The 16,454-nt window shown below is 40.1% G+C and overlaps 1 protein-coding gene across 3 annotated transcripts in view; it reads left to right on the top strand.

Annotated features, from left to right (window-relative positions):
- CNTFR (ciliary neurotrophic factor receptor) overlaps window positions 1-16,454 on the top strand; it is an 883,959-nt gene that overhangs the window by 58,173 nt on the left and 809,332 nt on the right. The window contains exon 2 of one of the 3 annotated variants that reach the window (XM_078674691.1): window positions 11,109-11,229. The exons of the other annotated variants lie outside the window; for them this stretch is intronic. The gene's annotated coding sequence lies outside the window, so the exon portion shown is untranslated. The remainder of the gene's footprint in view (window positions 1-11,108; window positions 11,230-16,454) is intronic. 3 annotated transcript variants of the gene reach the window in all.

Below are 16,454 nucleotides of genomic sequence, written 5' to 3'. Positions count from 1 at the left end.
ATTAAGCAGTTCAGTCCACAAAGAACTACTGTGAGAGTTACAAAAGATATATACTGATGGAATTATCTGAAGTATGGTCTTATGCCTAGGCAAATATGAGAGCATTCACAGAAGTAATTTGCTTTTCTGGCTTGGTCTGCACTATGTAGCTAAAGCCAATAGGAGCCATGCACACAGATGAGCTCTTACACACACACACACACACGCGCGCGCACGCAGGCACGCATGCATGCATGCACGCACGCACACATACACACACACAAGATCCAGCTTCAACATAAAACAGAACTGATATGGCCTATTGTATAGCATTTGCCACCATGACACACCACACATAAAAAAAATAAACCAGGCCCAGACTATCATATAACTCTGGAAAAAGGACATGTTAACCGCCTTAGAAATGCTTAAGCAAATGCTAAAGGCCCTCCCATCAGACTCTCCCACCAAAGCAAGCCCCTGAACTTCGCATATTAATGGGAAACCATGCCTGGATATCCTCAGTATTCTGAATGAAGATATCCAACAATTTATCACATACATCTTGAGAGGGTTGGATTTTCACAGAATAGGCTCTGGGATGGAGAAATCACTTTGGACGTGGAACCCCCACCCAAGCAGCAGGGGCGTTGCTTAGTGTGGAGGTTCAGGGGAAGAGGGGGTGTGAATCTCAAATTTCCTAACTAAAAAAGCAGGGGGCTGCATGGTGAAGGGGTAGATGGCCAATGTTTGCGATGGACTATTTCCATTTTGACAGTAAAGTTAGGTAGTTTCCCTTGGTCAAGTTACTGAGAAAATACGCCCAAATATTGGTCTTGGACAGAAAGCTCAATTTAGCAAACGCATAAACAATTTTGTGTATAAAATGTAGAGATTTTATTAAAACAAACCTTTAAAACATATTAAAAAACATTCTTATTGCATAAAACGATTTTTCAATTGAGAAAAACTCATTCACAGTACATATAGGCATCAACAAATATACTGTAATCAACCAAATTACAAAAAGTCTCCTAAATTAAAACAAGTTATACGATTCAAAAGAAAGTGGGGGAGAGAGAGACAAACAAAGACATCAACGATTTGTCATACAAATATGCACATCAAAACCCTCATTACGACTCAATCCTAGACTCGTCTTATTTTGTTGTTCTTAGGGTGAGTTAGGTTGTTCGATTGTGCAATGGGGGGCGTCGACGCGTTTCGATGGACTCTTTCAGTAATATGCCATCTTTTTCAAGACTTAAACATATGTGTCTCTCCTATTCTGGCACTGGATGGTTGCCTTATACAGAGAAATCCTGTTGGTAAATATATTCGAATCAGTATATTACATCAAACCACAGGTAATCATTTCTGAGTTACATCATATTTGTAATAACATATTACATAGTTACTACTTGCGACTTTGAGTACTACAGCTTTTTACCATTAGCGCCCTGCTCCTTGTCTCCATCACAATTTTCCAATTTACATACATTGGTTGCAACCTTGCTCTTATATTGATCAAAAATCCTACCAATATGTGGGCTTCTATTGAAAGACAAGCCTCCCGGGGTACTCCTAATGGCATCTCAACTTATTCGTAGCACCAGGATCTGTTATAGCGAATTATGCAAACAAGAAGCCAACCTCCCCATCCCGTTTGTGAGTAGGCCGTTACGTATGGGTTCACCTCTTATGTCTTAATCCCGATTTGTATATCATCGTTTACTAATAGATTTACCTTATTGCATTTTCAATTTATAGAGCTAAGGGTTTATTTCAGTTATTGCTTTCAGTTTTTGCATAGTCGCATCCTTGTCTTTTGTTAAATCTGGAAGGATAAGGAATATTATAAATTTACCACATAGTCCCACCTGGTGTTGTATATTTATCTACGTCCACTGCGATCATTATTTACCTGATGGTCCTGTTACATCTCGCTATCTGGTGACCCTTGTTCAGAGGTTGTCAGGTTAAAATTGGGAAGACGTATATCCCCTATGAAGCATTATACAAAGGGTTTGATTTTATTTAAGATTATTGTGGATGGGCTTATTGGAACAACCCTATTCTCCATTTGACCAGGATCAGTACTAATTTTCATTAGGTGGGCCTCCGTCTAGAGTGGGCAAAAAACCATGGGTCTGAAAGCTACCCCTAGAGTTTGGCTCTTGGTAGACCATCTCCAAGCATTCACCTTGGCCTGAAGTCCCTGCCCTTGGATCACATATTTTAAATGTATTTTCTTTGCAAGCCCTTTTCTCTATCTCTGATAAGAGAAACCTTGACGGTAGAGTTGTCAAATCTGTGCATGTAGGCAGGGCTCCATGCTTCCATCTTTGTCTTTTACAGATCATTTTATCAAGTGACAGACGGCCCCATGCACTAAGCCCGAGTTGTTAATAGAAGTGGGTGCGCCAGCAGATTAATAGGGCCAGCCGAGTCAAGACTGAGCGTGGAGTCTGGCTGGGCTCTAAGAGTTCATGCACGACCCAAGCCATGAAAAAGGTTGGCTTGTATACCATGAAACAAACATAATGTAATAATATGAAACAGCCTCTTCTAAAGTCCAAAAAGTCTTTTTTTTTTTAACATGTGGAAGCGTTTCACCTTAGTACATCAGATTATATCACTGCATAAACCGACATTTATTAAAAGGGATCATTTTAAAACATGAACTTAGAAGCATTAATGGCTTGCCCCCAACAACAATGCATTAGTGAACTAAGAGGCAAGTCACTAGTCATGTAGACCTAAACCTGACCTAGAGTCTTATTATAGATGGAGCAACATTATAGTCTATTAAATCGAACATAAGAGGTGCTTGTACAGCGCACATGCTGAACTCGGATACTTAAAAGTGCTCTCATGTGTGACAATAAAGAAAATGGAGACTTTGAAATAAAATGTCTACCTAGCATCAGGCAGTTTGGACAGGCAGGGAAGCCCGTATTGATTCCAGGTTATTTTGAAATCCAGACACCAGATGTATATCTCTGTCTCTCCACTGTTTTACATCAAAAGTCTCTGTTTTGTCTTTTATTCGTGGTGAAAAGACCGACGCCGACATAGTGCACCCGACTCTGGGCCCTCGGTCCCAACTACAACATCAAGCATTTATTTGGGAGGAGTGATGCCACAAACCCCCTTATTTTCCCCTCTTGGAGCTATAGAGCTACCCCTGCCAACCAGACAGGTACTTAGAACATACCATCTGGAGGTGACTAAGATTCTGGGCTGCATAGGCGACCTGGGGATTGGGCACTGAGGTACCCTTGCAAAGCCAATAGCACTAAGAGGGCATCCTATTGGCAGACTCAACTGCCAATAACCTAATGTGCCAATTTAATATACTATCATGCACTTTCTTAAATATGGAGCTTAGTAGCTATAGATTTGATTGATAGATTGCATGGCCATATAAAGAAAACGTTGGGGTTTCCATTTGCAATACAAACTCTTTAAGGAATGTTCCCTGTTTTAGCTAGGCTTCACTTTTGGTCAATTTCCAATCTCGAATTTTCAGTAACATTTTAAGAAATAGGCAATATATAATTGACCTCGTTTTTTACTAACCTTAGAACAGAACTGCACCTAAAACCTGGAATACCCTCACACCCCAAGGCTTCCAAAGCTTTGTCCCCATATGTGGTCATGTTCGGATGAAGTTTCCTATGACGGGTTAAATCCTGACTGGGTGACTGGTTTTTCATCACGGCATTTCTGCATGTGTAAATACATTGCAATGACTTATTTCCCTTCCATATATAACTACAGGTCAAAGATTTCTGAGGCCAGAGAAGGAGGAATGTAGCACTTAACAAAACCACAAATAAAGACTTTCCAACTCACAAAATGGGTCAGTGACCCAAACCATATTGCAGTTAGGGAGAGTGGAACCATAATTTCTTCCGCAAGTCATCATTGATCTGTTAACGTCACCTCCAAGGAGGTGGAAACATATTCACAAAGGTGACTGTGTCCCCTTGAGTTACCACCTCTCTTGCAGCCTGACCACTGACCCCAAGTTCAATAAGTCTTGCTCTGTTTTTTTCACTAGCATTTACTACCAGCACTTCCTAGGTGGTATCTCATCATTAACAAAAAATGGTTGAATATTTCAAATAAAAAGGCCCATTTACAGCACCAAACATTAAATCAGGTGCAAAAATACACCCAATGGCTGCCACAAACTGTTTTAGTACAGTGGTGTTTTTTTAATTGTATATTAACACTGGGGTCTAAATGAACTACAAAAACTTCGGAAATGGGTGAATTTGCTTGATATTTTAAGGCATTTTAAGGTAAAATGCAATGGACTTGTGTTTTTTGAGGGAACATATTTAAGTGCTAATGAGCATATTACCAAAGTACTTCATTGTTGTGAATGTATCGAAGCAACACTAAATATATTACATAATACATCAATAAAACCATATTACATTATGTTCCATATAATTTTTTTTCTGCTCGTATGAAAATGGATGCATGCGTTCTACAAATTGATATGCTTTTTATGTGGTCATTATTCGCTCTGATGTATTATATATGAGCTATTAGTGTTTGTTCCTGTCTAACACATATTATTATTATTATTATTATTATTATTATTATTGTGAGTTAGAGGTACAGGACATGTGTGGCTGAATTCTGTATTTTCCCTGTCTAATATGTTTCAAATATTCTTATTTTAAAGAAAGTATTATGAATAATGCAAACCTTAAACTATAATGAATGGGGCACATAGTGAAATGTAAAATAACATAATGCTGAGCTGCATTTACTTGAAGCAACAGACACAAAGCACTGGTTCTGGAAGTAACTAAATGACAAAAAATTGCCAGGCACCACATAGTGAAGTAATCAGAGCCTTAATGGATTTTCTCAGTGCTGAGGACAATCGTTTCCCCTTAAGGCCAGTGACTCTACAGTGCAGTTCATGAATTTATAACGACTTACAAAAACATAAGTGGTCACATTATATGGGATAGAAAAATCTTTCCAGCACAAAGTCCATCAGAAAACACGAACAACTTCGTTGCATACTTATCCAGAATGCTCGAAGTGCAGTAATTCATTCTGAGTAATTCATAATTCACACGCTTCCAATAGAGTAAGACTCACACAAAGTTAAAAAAATGCTTATTTAAAAGTGGAAAAAGTTTTGATAAATGAAAGTTTGGAACTGTAAAAGGTCAGAAGGAACCCCAATGAGCATGGACTTGCTCTGAATTATTCTTTTTAAAAGGTTTTTTTGTAGGTATATGGGCAGAGTGCTGTACGTTGCGTAAGGAGTTGGATTGTAGATCTTGTACATTATGCGATTACGAGTTTGGTGGTGCGGGACAGGACCGCCATGCCGCCACCCTGCTCCCACACTGCCAAACCTGTGTGTGCACTGCCCACCAGATTATGACTTTTTTAGTCACTGGCTGGCTGTTCTTTGGTGTTCCCACGGAAGTGGCTATGACATTGGTACCACAATGGGAACATCAAAGCCAGTACCTGCACAGCATGGACAGGTGTATTCCATGCTGTGCTGGGGTGCATGCATACATGGGGGAACAACATGTGCCCCCTTGCATGCACCCCATGGCTAAAAGGCAACAAGGGGCCCTACGGCCACTTGGTTTCCTCTACGCCACGAGTTTCACAGAGGGGGTATCGTTATGAAAACCGTGGTGGAAATGAAACTCGTAATATACTAGCGGCGGTCCAGCCAAGTATATTACAGCATCAAGACTGATGCGGCACTACTGTCAGGGATCTCTGATCCCTGGCAGTTGCGGCGGTGCAATGGCAGTCCGACTTTTAATGGGGCGGTTGGACCACCAGTGTGGCGGCTGCTGGACTGCCACAGCCACACCACCGTGAGTCTGGTGGTCCACGGGCCGCCAGACTCATAATCAGGCCCTAAGTGGAGAATACACAAATACTTTTTTTAACACATTTAGGCACAGGGAGATTAAGGGTTTTGTCCAGAATCGCACAATGTTGAGTCAAGTACCAAGGTCAGGATTTAAATCTGGTTTACCGTGTTCAAAGGTGGCATCTGGCTACACCTCCTACCATAATACACTGCAGAGGATGATATTTGCAGATTAAAACATTGCCAATTTGCTACCTGTTGTATACCAGGGATGTGCAATTTGAAATTATTCGGCAGTCAAAAGGTCGTATTTTAGCCAATATCAGCTTTTTAGTGAATTATTAATTTGAGATATTTAGCAAGAAAACGTGTTCATAGTATGGAAAGACAAATCATTAGTGTTAACAGTTTAAATACTTTCATTACAAAAGTAAACCCCAAATGGAAAAAATGAAATTTGATGGAAAGTGAAATGAAACAAACCTGCTACAAAACTAAATATTGTTTTTGAAGAAATGATTTACTATAAAAAAAATCGATTATTGATTCTATTCAAATATAGCAGTTTGCTTTTTGAAAAACTGAATGCTCCAGATAAACACACACTTTTATGAAATGTAGACAATTTTTGGGATTTTAAGTGTACTTCTCAATTTGCTATTCATGTACACAAATGTGAAATATTAACCCATCCTAGTGGGGTTTATTGTTTCAGGCAGCACAATAATTTGGTTCCATCTGTGAGAATCAGTCACTCAGTTAGACGAAATAACTTTCCTTTCCCTTGTAAATTGGAGGTCAGCTACTGGCAATTAAGAATGCTGGTCTATTCACAGGGCTTCAAGCCCAACAAATAAAAGAATCTTGTGGTGTTGAAGCAGGCAATACTGATGTAACTATATTCAAAGTGAGTTCTTCTTACTCGAGTTAAAGTTGTGCAGTGTGTGTGCATTAAGAGTCCTTAAAGGTTTTAGTAATATGATATGGTAAAATTGCTGAGTTAAATAATTCGTGCATTATTGATGATACAATTTGTATGAAGTGGAAAGAAAAACATAAGTCACAAAGGCCAGCATTAAATATAGGCGTGATAAAAAGCACTATTAGATACCTGTTTTATTAGAGCCTGTGAAATGAAGGGCCTTATATCTTGAACTGGATTTCTAAAATATTGATTCCATTGGGCAGTTCATGCCATTACTACACTAGGCCCATATTTGGTGCATTCGTGAGATTAAGCGATTCAGGGATGCTTTAAGTGAAACCTTCATTCTGAGAGTTGGGAGAAATCTAAGGTGGTTCAAATATGTACTTGATCAGTTGGTGCTTATTGGCAGTAAATATCTAGGGTTATCTCTGAAATGGCTTCTAATGGAATGTCACAAGTTAAATCTACACATAAGGAGCAGGGTTGAAACTTATATCAGTAGACCAAAAATGTGCAGGTTAACCAATTCCTTCCTATTATTCAGATATGAATGAGTTTTTGAACACTATTTGGGCTTGTACTTGTAGAACCACATGCAGTATATGTCTTATATATTACATTTCATGTCTATTGCCAAAAGCATCTTTACCCAGTCATTTGGATCATCTGTGGGCCAACCTAAGTGCTTTTTTGATTGTTCCAGGTCTTAATAGATAAGTACAATTCTCGCTTTTTGCCCAATATACCGTAAATTGAAGAAGTGGTGAGTGCAAATGTTCTGAAAACTAGACTACTGAGCTGCCGGTTAGCTTTTGGAAATCTTTAAAACAAATACTTAAAAATCTGTATCTTTTACCATTTCTAGATAGTTGTTTTCAGTTTGGTACGTTCGCCCTAGGTGTATTAATTTGGTTTGTAACTCTAGATTAGCTGTATGGGTGTTATTATTAAAGTATTTTCTGGCTGTTTTTAGTGTTTTATATGTATTTTCTTTCTTGATATGTGATCGGGCACTTTGGCAAAAGGTCTTTATAATTCACTGCTAGGTACAATATTTAATTTATCTCTGAATATCTTAACAATGTAGTTAATATAATGTTTTTGATGTATTGCAAGTGTTATGGATTAGATTTTCTGAAACAAACATTTCTAATATATTACAGCAGCTTGTAATAATATGCTAAATTAGTGGGGGTTTCCAACATAAAAAAAATCTTTAACAGGGTTTACATACAGTAAATTATGGTAAAGATAAATATTATTGCACTAGGTTCAATACATTTCCCTGTTGTCACACAACATTGAGTTCCACCTCATAGTGAGTAATTTCATAAATGCATCTGCATCAACAGTATGATTTGAAGCTCTAACATGATACATCACACTCCCTTGTTTCAAGGAAAGATGATTCTGCTTGTGTGGTATCTCGACCTGTGGTCTAGTTGACTACTAGGTTTGTTATGATTCTTTATTGGGCGGTGTATGAGAAGTCCACCTGGCTTGTAGGTACAGCCTCATTACATCTACAGTATACTTGTTAATTTGAATACTTTGGGATTCTGTCATCCATCCTGGAATAACACTACATTTTAGCGACAACTGGGAAAAAAGTGCATGCTTCTTCTGTCAATAATGAGACTCCAAATTCAACACAACATTTTCTACACCTCTCTGAGAAATTATCACATTGAAAAATCTGAACATTTTCTACTACTGACACATTTGTTTTCTTGTTAATAACAATATGTCAACTATTTTATCTAGTGCAAATCAATTTATTTAGCACTATCATCGTTAGCTGCCACCTCGTTTTACTGACTTCTTCCTGGGGCTTCTGCCATGCGCCATCTCCATTGGTGTTCCGTGCCCACCATCGCTTGCACTTATCATGCTGTATTCTCCATCCTGCTGGAACAAAAGCCCTGCCATTAGGAGTTTACTCTGAGTAAATCCTGTTTGGAACACTAATGAAAGAGATTTTGCAGAAGATTTGTTCTACCTCTGTGTCAACCCGCATTGAGTCAGCAATTTCTTCAAGATCTGCTGATTACATAAATGCACTCCAACACTTGATCGCATTCTGCAAGAATCTGGCTGTAGCGTTACATCTGGCTCAAAAGGACTTCTGTTTTTTTACATTAGGCTGTATTGTTGCTAACATGCATTTTTTAGGTAATTCAGAATTGTGGGTACAAAGTTGTGTAGAGTGCTGAATTATCCACAAATATAACAAAATTGTAAAATTTGAATAATAACTTGTTTTTAGAACACCAAATTGACAAAGACAGGTATACTATTATTGCCATGAATTCCAGCGTGCAGATAAGCTTTTGGCACCATTTGTAAGCAAAATATTAGCCCATCATTTTTCTTATTAGGGTCATGTGGTTAACTAGTAATTAAGTGGCCTAAGTGGATTTTTGTTTCAAATTATATAAAGGCATGTGAACGAAACGTAAGTGCTGGGAAAAAAGGCATCACTTTTGTTACATTGTTTTGGGCTTGAGGGTGAAAATGGGTTTCAATTCCTTCTGGAGTTAACAGATGAAGGTGTGGCCGCACATTTAAATAAATAGGAAGCACGTATCAAAAAATGTGACAAAAACATTATTTCCCCACGATTTCTACAGTTTTAAAACTATATAATTTTAGTATGCGGATTCAAAGAGAAGGTGAATCTGTTGAGGTATGTGTCACTACTCTGTGCAAACTAACCTCCATGTGTAGATTTGCAGATACATTGGATGAACGTATAAGAGGCCAGTTCCTGCTTCCTTTTAAGAGTGACGCAGTATGAATAGTGGCTGAAGGATAATCCTAAATTAATAGAGCAGTTGACTATTGCCAAACAAAATGTTTCTAAGTCTATGTGGATGAATTAACTTACCAGTGATACAGAAACTTTAGGCACCAAATCTAAAATAATGATCAAAGCCAAACCACTGGCAGGATTTGAAGTGTTTATTGTAGGTGTGGCAACCCAGGTTACATGACAAACCACAAAGACTGCCTTGCAAACAAAGTCATGTAGAAACTGTGTGAAAAGAGGGATTACTCTTCGTTTTAGAAGCACAAAGACAAGTGATAATGTGTATTTACTAACTACTGATTGTGTTGCAAATCAAAGAAAAAGCCAAAAGTTAATGGAGTCATGGGTGAGACGCGTGAGGATCCCTCTGATTTGGTTGGACGGGATTGAGATTCGAATGATGGTGGATTCTGATGCTTGTCAATGTCTGGAGAGGGTTGTAAATATAAGTTAAAAGGAGTGTTAACGTTAAAGAAACCTGATGTAGGAGCTCATTATAATTAGGGTAAAACTATGAAAAGGTTGGTTACCTTGAAGTTAAAATAATGTTCAGGGAGGATGTACGATGTTACAACGCAATCAAAATGATCGCGGTACATCACAAAGCATCTTTTACAACGCAAGTCGTTACCACAACTTGCGCTGTAGGGTGCTGGACTTAGGAATAGTAAAATTTACTATTCCAACTCCAGCCTACCTACAGTAAGGAAGGTGTTGGAATAGTAAATCTACTATTCCTTAGTCTAGAGCGCCCTCCAGCGCAAGTCGTGGTAACGACTTGCGTTGTAAAAGACGCATCGTAATGGCACCACGGTGTTTTGACCGCGGTGTAAAGGTTGTAGACCTTCAGGGATAACAAAACTAAAGGGAAAGTTTATGTCGCAGTAGAGGGGCATACTGTTTTGAGTTGGCCTAATCAAAAACTGTTAGGTACTTGGCCTAATCGTAAATACCTCTCCTCAAGTTCAAATCATCACTTTTCTAGCCCTAAAAAACAAGTTGATCATTGAGCTCCTAGAACTTTTTATTTAGAATATAGGCTGTTTAAAGGGATATTTGCATCACATCAAATGTAAAGAAGTTGCTGATCATACAATTTGTAAGATGAGGAATATTCCGTACAGTATCAGTGATCCAGATAAAGCTAAGTTGAATCATTTATGTGCGGGTGAATCATTGAACAGGTCCAACACTGCCATAATGGTAAGTTCCCCACCATTGAATTCACATCAGCCTATCACCAAGCATCAGAGAGGATTGAAAGAGCTCACTTCGTTTATTATGTTCAAATTCTGTTTTAGTTGCATGTCATTTGGTTTATCTCCTGCAGCCTCTGTGTTCCAATGATGAATGGCCACTATCTTGGTAAACAATCCTGGAGTATTGTTTTTCTAGCAAGACGTTTGGCTTTTGGGAGCACATGCGAAGAGCATGTGTTAAGAGTAAAGAGGATACTCAGATTATTGAAGGAACATGCTCTAATACTAAAGGTGCCGAAATGTCATTTTCGTTTTCAGGAAATATATTCTCAGGGCCATACCATATGGACTAAAGGAGTACAGCCCGAGGCTGATTTGATCAAAGCCATACAGGCTACGTCAAGCTCAACTAAGCCAGAGAAAGTACAAGCATTCCTTGGTAAGGCTGAATTTTATTGTCAATTTATGCCAGATTTTGTCAGTAGGACGTTTGTCATCTGAGTTCTCCGTAAGAAAGGATTCAGAATTATTTGAAGTGAGAGGTGAGAGAGAGTTTCAGGGTGTTAAGAAGGGTCTAGTACGAGCTCTTAACTTAGAGAGTGTTGTGCTTCTGCTTGTTTTACTCTATTATCAGTGATGCTTGTGAGAAAGGACTATGGGTAGTGTTGAGATGAAAGCATGAAGATGAAGAGGTCACTGTTGCATTTGCATCAAAAGTATTACAAGAAGCTAAAAGTAAGTAGTAGACCACAGAAAAAGAATCATTGGCTATATGTTGGGCCATAAGGACATTTAAAACATTTCTATGGTGGGTGCAATTGGATGTTTACTTTGATCACAGACCTCTTTAGGAGATATTCTAAAAGAAGGTTTTGGATTTCATTTCCTCAAGGATTTGCAAGTGGATTGTGGCCTTACAGAATTTACATTTGTCAGGGAAATACATCACAGGCATTACCAATAGGGTTGCTCTTCGTCTTATTAGATCATTAAGAGATGAGTTTGATAGTATGCGTGGAAAGAGGATGATGTTTTGGTGGTCAGAAGATGAGGTTTTGGTCGGTAGCATTACTAATAGGTGTGTTCCAGAGCAGGAATGGTTACAAGAGTAGAACAAAGATTTACACAAAAAGTAATTCAGTAGAGCCTGAGGGGAATTGTCAGTCCATAATGAGTTTGTTTGAGGAGGGTCCAAGGTTGATACCTCCAAAATGCTTCGGACCACGTTCATTTGACCTGGAACATGTTAGCCATCTTACAATGAGAAACACTAAGAAGAGATTGAGATGTAACTGTTGGTGACTGAGAAAAGATATTCAGATTGAGTAAATGGTGGAAGAGCGTGTGGAATGTAATCAGAGTAACAAGATTAGAAAAGTTACAACCTCTCTAATGGCATAAAGAAAATTGCCTAGGGTCCGTGGACTGAGGTTTCCTTAGTTATTCCAGGTTCACTGTCATTTGGTGTAACACCTTCTTTTATGCTGTTGATGGTAGATATGTGTTCAAGAGTGCCTGAATTATCCATGGTAAAGGAGGTTACAAAAAGGTCTGTTTTTTGTTTTCTGGAGGATATGTTCAACAGAGAGAGTATTCACAAAGTCATTCTCACAGATAATGGAATCTAAATGACATCCTAAAAAAATGAATCTTTCCCTAAAAAAAGGAACAGTATTCGTAAGAAATGCTATCTCCAAGGCACATAGTAAACTTAAAGAAATAACAATTCATTTACATATCTTAAGAAAATAAGTTTCTGTAATTGTAAGCAGAAATATATATATGTGTAGAAGAAAGGTCGATATTACATACGTTGACTTGGCGTAGTGACAAAAGGCCCCTATTGAAGCTACTTGACAAGGCATATATATATCACCTATAGAAACTAGATTGAAAATATTCTGTCATAAGTGGCTATCAGTTTGTAGTATTTCAAAGTAGAAGAAGATTGTATCAGATATTTACAACTTTGTTGTCCTTCTGAGTCCTTTTGGTAATGCAGAAAGCTATTGACTATTGACTTGCCTCTTCTGTATACTCATTTCTGTAGATAGATATTGTACCCCTAAGAAATGTCAAGTGGGTGATTTCATTTGTAACAAACAGCTGAGGTACCCACATATTACAGATGCAGACACATTGGCAAAGAGACTATGGAGGACGTATTACCTATGATCGGAGAGGCTTCATGTCATAGCATGTCCTCCAACAATGACCTTTGGTAGAGACCCAAGTAGCCGACACTGACCCCTCATGAGAGTGAGAAGCAGTCTCAGATGAAGTGCCCCCTATGGTTCCCTAGTGTGATAGGAGCCATGACGCCATGTCTTTGACTGTGCAGCCTGCACCCTCTCCACCCTCTGATCCTGGGCACCAAGACCCCCTCAACGTGAGCAGGGCCGGCTCTAGGCTCACGGAGGCCATGAGCAGGGAGTGTAGGTAGGGGCCCGAGGCCGCCAAATCCCTGCCAGGGGCCGCCATGCAAATATGTATCTAAGGATATATATTGGCGTGGCGGCCCCTGGGGTTTGGCGGCCCTGAGCAGGTGCACAGCTTGCACATGCCTTAGGCCGGCCCTGACGTGAGTGTAGTCTGTCACCCTCAAAGGGGGTCTTCTGGGCCCTTCCCTTGAAACCCCTGAATCTGTCTTTCCTTGCTGAGCACTTGGAGTACATGCACATCGGGGGGCCAATGTGGATGCACGCTGAAACAAACTGGGGTGGCACGCCCGTTTCTGTAACCCTAGCCTGATACTTCAAGGGTACCCTTGTGGCAGCTCCAGCATGAAAGGTACCACTTATCCCTTTAACAGGCACATTTATAGTCATGTTTGATAATTAGGCGCCTCCCTGAAATGGTAAAATATGTGATCTGACCTGGAGTCAAAATGTGTTATGACTGATAGTCCCTGTAACTGCCACAGGGGATGTACATTCCCAACGTAACTTTTAAACTACCCAGTCGTAAGTATTTTGCTAAATCTAGGTGCCTTGTTTTTATGGCTACCAAAAGGCCGAGAACATGTGTGTCAAAATACCATTCAATATGACACTGCAAATCATTTCACAATCTGAAATATACTACTGTTAGCGTCTTTCGATACACTATGAAAAAAGTTCTAACTTCCAAAACGTTGACCTCAACATTTTATGTTTTTAAGCAAGGTATGTGCAAAGGGTCACAATTGTAAGGCTTTAAACAGCAACAACTTTACGATTTTTGTTACTTTTTAAACTATTTTAATCTGCCCCGAACTGGTTCCTGCCTTGTAGAGCAGGTCCTAGAATGCGAAAATGTGCAGCTGACGACAAGGATTATGGGGCCCTATGTGAAGGAGTGAAAGAGGAATGGCCTAGTTCACTCGGCACTGGTGAAAGTCAGATCTTAGGAGTGCATTAAAAGATGCTCTAAAAGGATGCACGTGAGCTAGTTGCGTCTTTTTCTAGTTGCTATATAACTTGCATAAGCCCGTGTAAACAGGGCATTTGTTAAATGCCGCAGAAATATTCTGAAGTGGCACAGAAATAGGATTTTATTTCTGTGATCCTAAGATTGTTTAAGTAGTACATGTTTGAGCAAGTGTAGGAATTTTAAAATGTTTGGCTTAAATCTCTCTGTGAAAACAAAAATATTCCTAAAGATGTCTTTCAGATCTTGATAATTTGAAAATGATTTTTGCACTTCACCTCGTTTTTCACACAATGTACGTCTGGATCATGTTGGTGTTTCCAAAACCTCGAGAAAAAGTATTTGAATTCTTTTGTGGATGCCTTAAAGTTTACTGCTCTGTGGGTGTTTCCTACTTTGACACTCACCTTTAAAAAACATAAAATTAACATCCTATCTGATCTCATGCTATACTTGTGTAAAGTAAACAGCGTAATTTAAAGATGTTTGAACTGTCCGAATATGTAATATAGGCGTTGCTGGCCTTGTGCCTGTCGTGCGGGTTACACATACGGAAATGATGACTTTTTTGTAAAAAAAAAAAAAGATAAAAAAACAACAAAAAAACGCTGTATTTGGTTCAGTCTGAAGTATTATCCATGATGCTGGAAGTGGGAGATTGATTGGAGGGACGGGCATCCATCTTGCCAAGCCTGAAACAATGGGCGTCTCTGGACCACCAGGGCGCACACCCACTGGGTGGTTAATGAACCTGTATTGTCATGTGATTGATTGCTGCTAGCTTAAGCAGAGGGTGGAAGCCGGCCTCGGCCGCCTTGGGCCCCTGGCGACCTGAGCCTTGGTGGCTTCTTGTCCTCACAAAGAGGAAGCAGCCAGTTCCCATGCAGACAATGTAGCGCCATGCCGGGACGAGCTTTGTTAACCGGATTAACACTAGAAAACTCTCCTGAGTTGGAATCTTGTCCGGCAGGGCTGCGTGTCATTGGGTGGCATCAAGCAGTTGGCAAGGCACGCCTAGTCATGGTTGCTGTGTGGTGCAAAAATGTCCTCAGAGTGCCACAATGTTATCTTGGTCTGTGGGAAGTTGTAAATCATAGTCGCTGTCAGGGGCGTAATGGAGGCCCCCCGTGGTGCAGGGGCCCGCACACAGTTCACCTCAAAGGGGGCCCCCTTGGGCTGGTTAGCTGGAAACAAATAAAACACTCAGAAGCAGCAAGCTGTTAGGGACTGGAGCCCCCTTCACCTTACCTTGCAGGGTGGGGTCCCTGATGTTTTGTTACACTACTGGTCACTGTCGAATCTAAGGTGGGGTAACCATGCACAATGATCCAGGTTCAGAAGGGTATAACAAATATTTGGAAATATAGGGTCCCCCCTATTGGGTTGTTTAGTTTTGACCAACACAGGAGGTGCAGCAATAGACTACGAAGTCTCCACTGGCTCCCCGTGGAGAAAAGAGTCACTTTCGAAATCCTCACTCATGCCTATAAATGCCTACACAACAGACCCAAATACCTCAACGACAGAATCAACGTCCACATACCCAAAAGAAACCTCTGGTCTTACAACCTCGCACTGGCCGAAACCCCGCGCATTCACAGAGCCAAAGTAGGTGGAAGATCCTTCTCTCACATTGCAACCAAGACCTGAAACGAGTTACCGGCAGACATCATACACCTCCCTCCCTCCCCCCCTCCCTAAACACTTTCAGTAAGACCCTCAAGACCTGGCTCTTCGGCTAAACAGGTCTCAAGGTGCTGAGTGTATCACCCCTCCAGTGACACATTGGCGAGCGGGCTCCGTGCTTGCAGGATGCTCACCTAAGCAAAATCCTAGTTTCCAAAATCCTGGTGTTTGGGGGAATGTCACCACTTCAAGAGATGATTAAGTTTGTGCTGTTACGTGTTACTGATCCCCATAATGGGATCAGGATCACATCTGGATTTAGAGTTGGTCCCCTCGCTTTCTTCTTGTCTTGAACACGGCACACACATCTGTGCCCAGCTGATAAATGCATAAGCGTTCCTCTGATGTCATCACCCTCTCAGTCCATGGGGTGAACCTACAGTAACACTTTTTCACGAATCAATGATCCCGCCACCATATCAATACAGCTTTATATTTTATGATTACGAAATGGATTATTTCTGTGATCTTGCATTGTGCCAATAAATAGACGTTAGCTAGTGCCGAATGCCACAGGGTGCAGGTATTCCATGTAAAGTTAGTTGATGCTGGCTTTTCAGGCCAATTCTG

The sequence above is a fragment of the Lissotriton helveticus genome, chromosome 2_1 (assembly GCF_964261635.1).
Source record: "Lissotriton helveticus chromosome 2_1, aLisHel1.1, whole genome shotgun sequence".
Lineage (NCBI taxonomy): Eukaryota > Metazoa > Chordata > Amphibia > Caudata > Salamandridae > Lissotriton > Lissotriton helveticus.
Note: the sequence above shows the minus strand (reverse complement) of the source record. Positions and strands in the feature narration are given on the sequence as shown.